The sequence below is a fragment of the Coptis chinensis genome, chromosome 4 (genome assembly GCF_015680905.1).
Source record: "Coptis chinensis isolate HL-2020 chromosome 4, ASM1568090v1, whole genome shotgun sequence".
Taxonomy (NCBI): domain Eukaryota; kingdom Viridiplantae; phylum Streptophyta; class Magnoliopsida; order Ranunculales; family Ranunculaceae; genus Coptis; species Coptis chinensis.
The window spans coordinates 63292732-63305910 of NC_141459.1; the positions used below are offsets into that span (position 1 = coordinate 63292732).

The 13179-nt window shown below is 35.3% G+C and overlaps 1 long non-coding RNA gene across 1 annotated transcript; it reads right to left on the reverse strand.

Annotated features, from left to right (window-relative positions):
* Positions 1-8806: 8806 nt before the first annotated feature.
* Positions 8807-10262, reverse strand: LOC147504335 (uncharacterized). The gene is made up of 2 exons (XR_015220385.1): positions 9705-10262; positions 8807-9368 (listed from the first exon to the last, which is right to left on the reverse strand). It is a non-coding gene; the product is annotated as an uncharacterized LOC147504335 (long non-coding RNA).
* Between the last annotated feature and the right edge of the window lie 2917 nt (positions 10263-13179).

Here is a 13179-nt window from a genome sequence, read left to right on the forward strand (position 1 = left end):
CCCTCTGTTTTGTCGAATGTCCCGTGTTTTGGGCGCGGGTCGCGCTCCAGGGTTTTCAAGTTTTAGGCTTTTTATCGTACTCCAAAAAATCTGAAATTTTTACAGTTATTTGTTAAGAAGTCTATCAAGTAGCCTGTAAAATTTCAGATTAATCGGAGCTGTGAAAGTCCCTCTACAGCCCTTCAAAGTTTGCAAAACGGTTTTCGGACACAATACAAACAACCGAATGGTTAACCCATCAAAACAAATCCAAAAATTTCCAAATTTTTACTGGAGACTCCTGACAGATCCTAATTGTTCCTGTAAAAATTTAGAGCAATTGGAGTTCTACAACCTCTCCTTATTAGCTGGTGTTCCAGATATTAAGTGTTTGCAACACTGCAGAAACACACTGGAAACACTCTACTATTTAGGAGGTCAAAACAGATCAAAAACTCATCAAATTTTACTAAAAACTCCTGACTTAGTATAGATACTCCTGTAAAAATTATAGAATTTTTAGAACTCTTTAAGTAACCTTACTCGTCTGTTTTTCAAGAACATACGGTGTGAAAACTGAAATGCAGCACTGTAAAGATCGTATTTTTTTCACAAGGTAAACCAACTTTGAAAAATCTGAAAATATTCCAGTAAATCAACAACACATTAAATAATATGTATGAAAATTTTCAGAATTTTTGAAAATTTAGAAATACCTTCACTGCAGTGTTTTTCTCATTGAATCCGCAGCCCCTATGCCTGAAACAGTGAACAGTTCCGAAAATTCAAGAAATAAGAATGAAAAATTAAAAGGGTGGGTGGGTAGAGAATGGGGGATTGCCCCTTGGATTCAAGCAATTGAATTCTTGTCTTGAACGAGATTAAGATGGCAGCGGCGCCATTTGATAAACGTAAAAATAATAGTTTTACCTACGAAATAAAGCGATTAAACTTACAAACGCAAGTAAAACTAAAAACTATCTTACGTGTCTATATTATCAAAGATTCTACTCTCAATCCTATGAGATATTGTGGAGTAGAGTGATTCGTTCCACTCCTAGTGCTCTAGCATGGAATTATTTTCTAGTCTAATTAGTCGGTCTTAAGTCTATGAGAGTTTTACGATGGGGAATTATACTACGATGCAATATGAAAAGCAATATATTGAATGTCACTACGAAATATATGGAAATACTAATGTTCTTGAATCTAGATAAAAAATTAGAGGGGAATTGAATCCACCTCGAATCCAACTTAATCACCTAGAATTGACTGTTGTAATCCAATTCTTACGTTCTTACGGTAAGAATTGCTCGTTCTAATCCCTAATTAACATGGCATTTCTAACAATTATAACTAGTATGTGAGGTCGTCCACCCATTCTCATGGCGAAACACGACCTTCTAGAATGGAATAGACTCTACAACGCTTCTACACTATATAACTAAGTGTTCATCAAGGCTTCATCAAACCCTCTAATGGAGGTTTTAGCCTTGATTCATCAAACCATTATTTCCCATTGAAATTGAATACAACATATTACAAAGATTCTAACTTTATGAAATTTAACTAAACAATAATCGAAATCTAATTAATAACTAAGAATTGAATGATAACAAGAATTGAAATTAGATCTAACAAATTGTAAATGACAAAAATCGAAATTGACAAGAATAACTATTTTATTTATCTAATCAATAAAGAACAATGATTTAAAGTTTTAATCTAAAACAGGGAATGAAATTCTAAAACTGAGATCTAAAATTAATTAATGGAGGCTACTAATCTAATTTCTAATCTAGGTCTAACTATCTACCATTAACAAAGAGTCAAGCTCTTGTTTTTATACTTTCAGATCCAAAAATCGTGCATGGGCTTGGAGCCATGTTTTGGGCCAGAGAATCAGTCCCAAAACCCAATTCTTTCAGTCCAAAAAGGCCTCTTCAGCTGCAGTTGACTTCAACAGACTTTTTGTCCACTTGTGCTCCTCTGATTGGGCTAAATATTATACCATTGGAAAGCTCTTTCCGAGCCGGTCGTTTTGACATAAGGTAGGCCCAAATCCAAGGTCTGAGTCCAAAGATATGGTATTCGGAAGTTCTGTTGACTTTGTGCCCTATTTCTGCCCGCGTGGACTTTAACTTTTCATCTTTTGACCAGGCTTTATAGAGGCTTTGTCTTCTTGGAAATTGGCCTTTAATCACAGAACTCCTTAGCAACCGACCTTTGCTCCTTTATCTCGCTAAAGTGGCACATTTATGCACATAATGGACTCAAGCCCCGAAATGCATAAAACACGTGAATCGAGATTAACTCTTACTTATTATTCACATAATTGGTCTAAAAGTACGATTGTTAATGGGTTAAAACTACAGTTTTGGGCTCTTATCATTAACCATATTTGAACAAATAATAAATAATTAAATAATATGATATAAAATAAAATAAAATATTTGACTGCCGAACTAAACCCTCTAGACCCGCCTAATTGACCCACCATTTTGTGAACAGATATTACGCCTAGGCGAGAAGGTTGGGCACTGCCAAGAAGGTAGCCTAGGCTGTTTTTTAGAACACTAAGTTACATGAATACCCAACTCTTTTCATGAATTGTGACTCTAGCAATCACACACAGCCTAACACTCGTATGTTCAAATTTGATTTTCCACTAGTCAAGATGAGCAAAGAATCAATCATCTTGATGCTCTAAGTGTGAAAATACTATTTGCAGATGTTTAGAACTAAACACAAAACAACATTTGGAAATTGTAATAAGATAATCTAACATATTTAAAATTGTAGTAATCAGAAGACCATGATACAACTTATTCAAAAGGGTATGTAATTATGAAGCCTATGACGTACAACCATAATCAATATGCATGAGGCAGAAAGAAAGCAATCAAAACTACATATAAATATTTGAAGTAAATTCAGTCAAGGAGGAGCTTCATAGCAGAGATGACAAGCTTGGCTAACTTGAAATTATTGTCATAGGATGAATCTTCATAGCAACCAACTTTTCTACTTCCCTTAGGAGCTCTCCAGCTAAAACGACAACTAAAGTAGTCCCATCACCAACTTCATCATCCTGAACCTTAGAAATGTCTAGCAACCATACATTAAGGCAGGACACATTCTCAACATGACAATTTAAGTGAACTCCATTTTCCCAGTTATAAATATAGATGACTAGGAGAGTTAGAGACACAATAATAACATTGTGCTCGATCTATACCCAACTATGGTAAACAAAACAATATTTCAGCATTCTAATGAAATATTACACTAACAAATCAAGGATGCCCCATTCACTACAAACTTAAATATACATTTTAAGGCTTGTCATATTTTTCGTATGGATTATGAGGGTCAGCGTGTCTCACTCTTCATATAGTTGCTAGGTGTTGACTCTAAATCTGAAACCATAAATTACAAACTAAGGAAAAAGGATACCAACAAGAACTTTGACGGCAGGGTTGTCAATGTGAAGAGACTTCAAGATAGTAGCCCCATCATTTGTAACAGAAATGTTGTGCCCTCTGCCTGTTGATTGTAAAATCTTGTCCTACAAACAAATAGAAAAAAAAAATTAAGACCCCAGCAATGAAATGGAAAATATGTGTAACAAATTTTTTTACCATATCAAAACAAATGTAGATACACTTTCTTCCTAATTGTCATCAAGCACCTGCTGCCGAAACAAAGATACAACAGAGGAATGCAATAGTATCCCAAACTCCTCCTCCAGAAGGGCTCCACTTTTTTCATAACCAAGAGAATATAATACTTTTGTTATAATCCTCACAAATTCTACCTTTTTAATAACTTGCTTAGAACCAACCATCTCTTCCCCTTCAAAAGGTAAAGGTTGAGCCATTGATTCTCCCTAGAAGTTGGTGACAGGTTCAGAAAGAGATAAACTACCCAAGAAGCTCCTCACTCCTGTGGAAGACACTTTCATGCGTTTTGACGGTGGTTCATCGTCCTCTACACCTCCCATGAAATGCCCAAACTCGTCCCATATATACTCAACAAGGAAGTAAGTCAAAGATTATGCCTAAGAAGAAAAAAAAAAAACCAACTCAGACGCCACCATATGAATCACAGAGAACAAAAAAGATAAACTCAAATAATAATGTCCCCATAGATTGGTCAAACACAATAGAAATACTGTCACAAGCAGTATACCATCAAACATATACACAAGCATCCACGATTTCATTCTAACTTGAGGCAATTCAAGTATAACAAAAGGAATCACAATGCATTTGCATCTATCAAGTCATTCAACCAAAACACATTAAAACAATCTAATCTCTCAAAAACAAACAAACGCCAAACCAATCCATAAACAAAACAAGAAGGTGCATAATCAAACAATAATAGTGCATAATAGGACATTGTATAACACAATATACAGTGAAAATTGCAACAACAAGATTAGCCCAATAACTGGAAAAAAAAATCAAAATTAAAAACCTTTCTTCATCAATAAAGTAGCATAATTTATCAAAATTTTAAGATCCTAATAATCATCAAGTTATTTTATCATTTCAGAAACAAAGAACTAATTGACCACATAGCATTAAAAATTAACTAAATACAAACAAGCCCACAATATAAAAAATAACAAAACCAAGAATCAAACGATTAAAACAAACATAATCCAAGAAAAAGATCAAACCTTAGCAGATAATTGGGTTGCAAAACAAAGACGAAAAAACTAAATAAGCAAGAATGGATTTTTGCTTAATAGAATCAGATTAAAAGTCAAAATAGGTAAAATACAATTCAAACCAAAACAAAAAATCAGTAAAAATCAATTTAAGAAATTATTACTTTGAATAACTGGATCTGAAAACTCTTCTTCATCTTCTTCTGAGTTGGTGGAGTGTGTGTGGGCAGAGATAGAGGGAGGAGACTTGAGAGTGTAGCGGCGGTGAGAGAGAGAGAGGAGAGAGAAAGTAAAGTTATGTTTTATATTTCAAGATTTTAATTTGCAACATTTCTCAAATGATTTTTAAGCGTTAGAAATTAATTCCTAAAATTCACCGAAATAAAGTAACGTTTTATAACATTACTAACGTTATATAAGCGTTGGTAACTTTCTAACGGTAAATAACCGTTGCAAATCCAAAAAGGTCCGTGTTGCAAATATCCTATTATGGTGTAGTGTTCATCAAACTCAACACTAAGTGATGTAGAATATATATATCCCAAACTCATCATTAAAATTCGTCTTTCTCATGCTAATGATATAGAAACAAAAATATTTTTTTGTTTTGAAAATTAATTTTCTAAATTCATTTCTCAAGTACACCCTCCCCCTACTTACGTATGCATTGACCTCAATGTATAAAGAATTAAATGAAAAGGATGGAAAAAAGGTATGATATTACCATTGATGCTGAATATCAGTATTTTGATCTTTCTCTATCATATAAAAGTTAAGCTCACAAAGTAGAGAAAATCAAATACAATTAGTGCATTCAAACAAAAAATACAGGATTTTAAAGAAACAAATCCTACTGAGCAAATAGTGCTAAAAAACTACTAGTGATGGCCTCTGATGTTATGACATCCTCTATCTGTTGGCCAGCCTCTCGGACGACCCCCCATCCTAACTAAGCGCTCTCTTATCTTGTCTACACTAGGATGTCTACTGATCATGTCAATCTTGAAAGAAGATGGCTAGTCTATGATGCACTAGTCCTCTGGTGATAAAACATAATCTGCATCCCCTTCTGCATATGTATCATAGCAGCCCTCATGTTCTGATCCCCAAGAGCCTCATTGGGTGTTATGTTTGCAAAATCATACTCAGCAGGATGTGGTGCAGTTGCAGGGTATGTTGGTTTTCCCTGCACATCTATATATTCGGGGTTCCACTCCCCGTCTGTCTTCGTAGCCAAAATGCTCTTAGGATCATAGCTCTCGAGTCTCATTAGAGTAGCTGATCTAAATCCTAAGCCTACCATTATCTTCATGGCTATAACCGGTAATGCTATCTTTGTATGCTCCCCTATCTTCTTCATCATACTTTCCAGCCTTCTGAGAATAAATCTACACACACAGATCCTTATATCTCTACTCATCAACAACCAAAGTAAATGTAGGCCCAGTTGGTATAACATGTTCTCAGACACTGTGCCTACGACATTGTGACAAAGCCATCTGTATGCTAGCTGTTGGTTCTTCTGCAGTGACATGCTCTTCGTCTCGCCTAGTTCGTTAACCTCTGCATGTGGGCCAAGGCGTCTATGGTATTCCTTCAAACCTCCAAGTACAGGTGTCTCATTGCCCTCGTAGATTGGCATCTGAGTATACTCCTAGAGCATCTCCTTCAAAAACATCAACTCTCCTAAATCAAACCCCAAGACAAGCTCACCCATCTCTGGTATGAATCAGTCTATAGCATCAAAGAATTGTCGAACTAGACCCTCATCATATGAGTCACTATTGTTGTAAAGAAACACATCCCAACTCAATGGCGAGATGGCTTTCCTAAAGTGGTCGAGAAACACTCTCTCTCTCAAACAAGTCATTGAACCTCAACTCCTGGTGGGTGGAATAGAAAATATTGGTTGTACAGAAAAATACCTTAAAATTTTTGTTAGAGATTCAAAAACTTAGTAGATGGGCATGATCCAGAGATATTGATGGAATTTGTTTTGTTAGAGCAAGAAAAAAATTATTCATTTTCTTTCAAAACTAAGACCGGCGACGAAAATAGGATGACTCATTGTTTCTGGGTTGATGCAAAGGCAATAAGGGCGTACAAGCTTTATGGTGATGTAGTAGTGTTTGATACAACCTACAAAGCTAATAAATATGGTGTGATATTTGCACCATTTTGTAGGGGTGAATAAACATCGCAAAACTGTAATATTTGGTTGTGCATTCCTATGTGAAGAGACGACAGAATCATTCATTTGGCTACTCCAAAAATAGATGGAAGTAATGTCAGTTGGCCCTCCCAAAATGATTATCACTGATCAAGACCCCGCTATGTCAAAAGCTATTGCTCAAGCTCTTCCAAATACATATCATCGATACTGTATTTGGCATATTCTGAACAAGTTTTCTGAAAAATTGGATGCAATCATCTATAGAGAGAACTATACTGCGTTTCATAAATGCATTTGGAATACAGAGTCTGGGGAAGAGTTTGAGGCAATGTGGCAAGATACAATAGGGAAAAGCGAACTAAAAGATAACACTTGGTTAGTTGCATTGTATGGTATGCGGTCTAGGTGGGTTCTGTCATTTGTGAAACACATTTTCGCTGCCAGCATGTCAAGTAGTCAATGGGCGGAAAGTTCACATGCATTTTTCAAGAGGTATGTCTCTAAAGAAAATTATTTAAATGAATTTGTTACGCGATTTAATAGGGCACTTGAATACCAATGACATAAACAATTGCAAGCTGATCATGTTGATAGCAATGAGCGTCCCGTGATGAAAACCCCAATTTCTATGGAGAAGCAGATGACAGATATTTATACATTGTCTATTTTTCTTAGATTTCAGAATAAGTTGTGGGAGAGTTTGGAGTACTTTATTGAAAGTTCAGTAGATAATGAAAAGCAGGTTTTCTACATGGTGAAAAGGCCAAGTGCAAGAGATTCTAGACCGCGAAAAGTTGTATATGATATGGCTCTAAATTTTGCTACCTGTAGCTACAAGAAATTTGAATTTGAAGGATTCCTTGTAGACACATTTTGGCTTACTTGAAAGTTAGTCAAATTGTTTACTTACCAAATGCTTATATACTGAGTAGATGGAGGAAAGACACAAAATTGGAAGAAATAATAACAAATGGTGGGAAAGAGGTGAAATAAAGTAGTAACAACTTTATGTTGTTGAGGCACACAAAATTATCTCATCATACTTCAAGGGTACTTGATGACGTTGTAGCTTGTGAAGAGGCAAGTGAAGTATATGAAGAACATTTGAAAGTGGTACATGAAAAGATTAAGGAAGTGTTGGCTGTTATAGGAGTTTTAATTTCTCCAACAGAAAAAATGCCTCGACATGTGACTTTGAATGAGCCTAATCCTGTTAGAGCAAAAGGCAGTGGAAAACATAGATTGCAACCGGGAAAAGAGAAGGCACAAGTTCAAGCAAGTCAAGTAAGGCATTGTAATGGATGTGGACTTACTTGGTAATCACATGACAAAAGAAATTGTCCGAAATTGATTGGTAATGTTCGATTACTTACTATTTTTATTTAATACGTACTCTTTTATTTTTATTTTTAATTATACTGAGCTTAATATTGGATGTTATAGGTTCAACTGGCACTCAAAGTCCAGCAGATGGTAGTGGTAACTCGTCAGCCTCTACAGAAGTTGAACGCTTGCCTTGAGTGGACCATATAGTGAACTGGTGGCGCTATCTATTTGTGAAATGGAGCTAGTAGTTTTTTTTCTTCGGTAAATTAAATGGGGTTCGTAGCTAGAATTAACACTGTTCTTTAGTATATGAATTGAGGTGTTTCTATTTTATTTCTTTAAGCTAATGAATTTTTAAACTTATAACTTTTAATGACCTTCAACTAGTTCTCGGTACAAGTTTGCCAAAAGAATTTGATTCCAAGTTTCCAACCAAGTGAAGTTCACTGTTTTGATTATCGAAAAAAATAAGTTCATTGTTTCTCTTGTTCCACTATTTCTGACATAAGTTTCTGACACCACAAATTGGTGTCACAAAAAATGTTCCACACCACACATACAGTTCTAGTCCCACACCTTATATTCATTTGCGTCTAAGTAACAAGAGAAATCATCCACACTACAGGCCTAGTGTGCGACTATGTGAGGACTACTTAATTTTTTTTTATATATATAGAAATAGTACTGTACTTCTCACAGTTAGAGAGCATAGAAGATTCAACAAGTATTTTACTTTTCCCACAAAAATCTCGACGTAACCCAGCAACAAATCAACAGAGGTCCGATACGTATAGGAAGTAACAAAAGAAACTTTCTTGATCTCTGACCATACGTATAGGAAGCAGCAAAGGAAACTTTCTTGATCTCTGACCACCTTCCAGCTCCATACTTGGAGGCCAACTTGATAACCACACAAAGAGTCCAACTATCTAAGCACGATGGTGCTTCCTTCGAAACCTATCATTTGAAGTTGGCAAGGCCACATTATAATCTGAACCGTCTCCAAAGGAATCTTCATAATACACCTTAAAAATTTGCTGCTCTTGCTCATCTATGCACCTCACTAAATCCTCCTTCTCTTCTAATAGAACAAGACTAAAGAGCATTGAAACATACTGATAAACATTATCGGGGGCTATTGAAGAAACAACTTCAGCTATTTTTTTTTTTATTTGCTTGAACAAGAAATGAACCGTGATACAAATCCTTTTGCTGCAAATACAAATCAACCGTGATACAACAATATTAATATTTTGGAATAATATTAAGTTAATGAAATAACTACATAAAAGACAAGCCTCGAGGAAGGAAAGTGAAACAATTAGAAAACATGCATCAAGGAGGAAAGAGGTGAAATAAATAGATTCTTAAAAAGAATCTGCCTCAAATAGATCATACTTATGCAATGACCTCCAGTTGATAGACAGAGCTAGCATCATCGCATAAAAAGATCTCATTCCAGTAAGCAAAGGAGAAAATAGAAATAACAAAGCCAGCAAACAGGCAACGCATAATTTTACAGTAAATAGCATAGAAAAATATATTTACCTTTTTTATCATGACCGTGATCGTGATGGAGAATGAGATCTTGACCTGTGAGAATGAGACCCCAATCTTGACAGTAAATAGCGAAGAAAGCGGCTAACAATTGTTGCAGAACTCATCGCCAATCCCTCCATTATATTCATGGATGAACAAACTTCAAGTCTCGATGCTCGAGCTACAGCTATAGTTATGCGGACTGTTTGTAACACAGCTTAAGATCAGCAACAAGATCTTTGGAAATAATAAGTAGCCAATTCATCATACTGTTGTTGGAAGTGAGTGGTGTAGCAGATGCTCCGTGTCTCAAGAAGCCATTTTCACAAGCGGAAACATTGTTTTGACCCTCTTGTATGTTATCTAGAATCAAATAAAAATCACCACTGTAGAAAAGAGGGATAGCAGATTCAGTGTTTTAATGGCTAGACCATAGCGGTTGTGGCATGCGTGGAACTGTTCCTCGATAATAATGAATGGTTTGAATTCACTTGAAATAAAGTGGAGAGGGAGAGAGGAGAGAGAGCGTGAATTTGTGGAGAGAGGAGAGAGAAAAGAAAAAGTCACGTGAATTTATTTGGTCCGGAAGTTTTTTTATCCGGGAAGTCCTGACTAGAGCAAAATTATATATATATATATATATATATATATATATATATATATATATATATATATATATATATATATATAAGTGTGTGTTTTTGTGTTTTCAGAATAATGTTTCTAAACACATGGCCTTTATTATAAACAATCAAAACAAATAACAAACTAATAAAAGTAAGCACACAATGGAAAAGGCCGGAAATCCTAAAACTAGACAGTACACTTGTACGAAAACGGAAATAATCCTAATCTATGGCCATGGAAAACTCTTCCCTCGATCTAAGTACATCCTCCTTCTCTTGCTAGAAGATACTTCCTCCTCATCTTCCTCGTCATCATTATACTCACCTGGATCATATGTTGACGAATCCGAAACTTCAACTATATCATATCACTTGATTCCTTTTCGATATATCTTTTCTTAATAAACTCAATATATAGTTTCGTTGTTGGTCAAAGATGGAGTAATACTCATCTATGAAATCCCCCCTTTTCCTTTTCCCCCATTGTGTTTGCACACAATTAACAAAGTACTCTCTATTAGGTGCACTACTAAAACAAGGTTCTTTTATCTTAGTTCCAATTTTTGTGTTATCTCTGTTGTACTCAAAACCGAGATAATACCTCACCTGAATAAGGTTTCATATTGTTTTTGCCAAAACCAACAAACATATTACCATGGTTGACTCTTGACCGAGATGAAAATTGTTCTGTTATATTGGTTCATCAGTAGCCGAATTAAAATAAATTTCGATTACCTTAGCTACATCTTTATCGGAGATAATTTGTCTTTCACTTATCTCCGAACAGACTGACTGATGTAATAGGGGCAGGAGTAAAAAAGTAGAAAACACAATCTGACAAACAGACTGACTGATGTAATGGGGTTGTTTGCTTTTTTGAGCCTCTGAGTGCTGAATCCTGATTACTTTGAACTCCGAAAAACATGTTTGTTTTCTGTCAAGTGAACTGACTATGAATGCTAAATACAAATCATTTTTCCCACTTTACCCTCAATATATAAAACTAAAATATTGTGTACCGTGTTTCTATCAAATTATTTGGATTTGAAATTTGTATGTATTTTAATTGTAGAAGCTACGAGGATGAAACTCAACAAGCTATTATATTTAATCAGACTTTGATACAATCTAAATAAAGCATATCATAGTAATTTTAAAAATTAAAATCTATTTCATTTTTTACTTTAATTTTCAATTTTGAAGTGTAATTTTTTGTTTGGTTGTAACATGTAAAGGACCTTGACAAAAAAGATGTGATGGGCCTGGCTGTAGCAAAGAATAATACCCAACATACTGAGTTTTGTGTAGTCCGCTACCACTACGTCAATTCTTTGTCTTCAACCTACCACCACCGGTTAGTTTCGAAACAACTCCTAGCTCTCTATTTCTCTCTCGATCTCTCCCTCTTGCGGCTAACAAAAAACTCTCTCTCTCTCTCTCTATCTCTCTACTACAAAATAGTCATTAACCACAGTTGGACAAATGATTTATACCACTGTGTTCTTAATAACAGTGGCTAATAGTCACTTATCACGATACAATTCACGTTTCTAATTTTGGTACAACCTAATACCACTGTTTTCGTGACACAGTGGTATATAAGATGCCTTATACCACGGTATTACAATATATCGCCTAATTTGGTTTTAGATATTTGTATACCCCTCTGTTTCTTAATAAAGGTGGTTTATGTTTTTCGAACCATTACACCTACCGTGGATAATAGGCAGTCTGCCCAAACCACTCGCTCAAAAAAAATTAAAAAATAAAAATTGGGAAAAAAATGGGCAAAAATTGTCTCGCTAAAAGTCTAAAACTCCCTCTTTCAACTTCCTGAAAATCGTCGCTAAGGATTTTACTCCCCATTATTTGCTCGATCTCTCCCTATTTTCTCCTAGTCGAGTTCATTATTTTGAACAAGATTGCTCTCTCTCTCTCTCATGGATAAAGTTGCAAGGTTCCTCTTTTTATGCAAGTAAGTTCTTATTTTTATTGATTTCATTTCTTAAACATTACTGAATAAATTGCAAGGTCATTCCTATTATTGAAATTAAAGAACTTGTTCTTTGCAATATTTAGACTGAAATTTTGGGTATGTTATTGTAATAAATGGGCTTTCTTGCTACTGTTTTTGAATGCGAGGAAGTTTTTAAATTACGGTGAGACATTTGCATTGGTGTTGGGAATACGATTGTGGCTATTGGCTTCGATTGAGATTTGTAAGAATTGGTAAATGGTTGGGTATTGCAAAAAAGTTTGATGTTGGTGTAAAGGGTATAGGAGTGGTGGATTCTCCTGTGGGAGAGAGAGAGTGGGAGTTTGCTATATTTCCGCATGTTTTGTTGAAGAACGTTGTGGTTGAGATGCAATTCAGTGTGGAAGATGGACTTCCTGATGTAGGCTTTAAGGATTGGGATTATGCATTTGCCCATGAAAATGTTGTAATGAGACCTATTTTTGGCAGTACCAAGGATTGTGAATTGATGATGATGGTCGGATTGCTAGCATCTGGAAAGACGACATGGGCTGAAAATGGGTGAAGGAGCATCCTGAAAAGCGGTATCTTTCACTTTGAACGAACCTTGCTCTTGATCAAATGAAGGTATGTCGTACTCATTTATTGCTTAAAAGTAAATAACAAAACTTAAGTGGACATGCATGTACAGATTTTAGTATTTTGTGTAACACTACTGAATTGAATGATTGGTGGTGCTTAATGCAGGTACAAGGGCTCCTAAGAAAGCAGAACTATTTTTCTGCAATTGCAGCAAAATGAAAGAGATGATACACCACTGGGGTTAAAGTTTGGTGTTGGGTAATTTTGGAAGAAATTTGATATGTGTGGGAGAAGTTAGTTT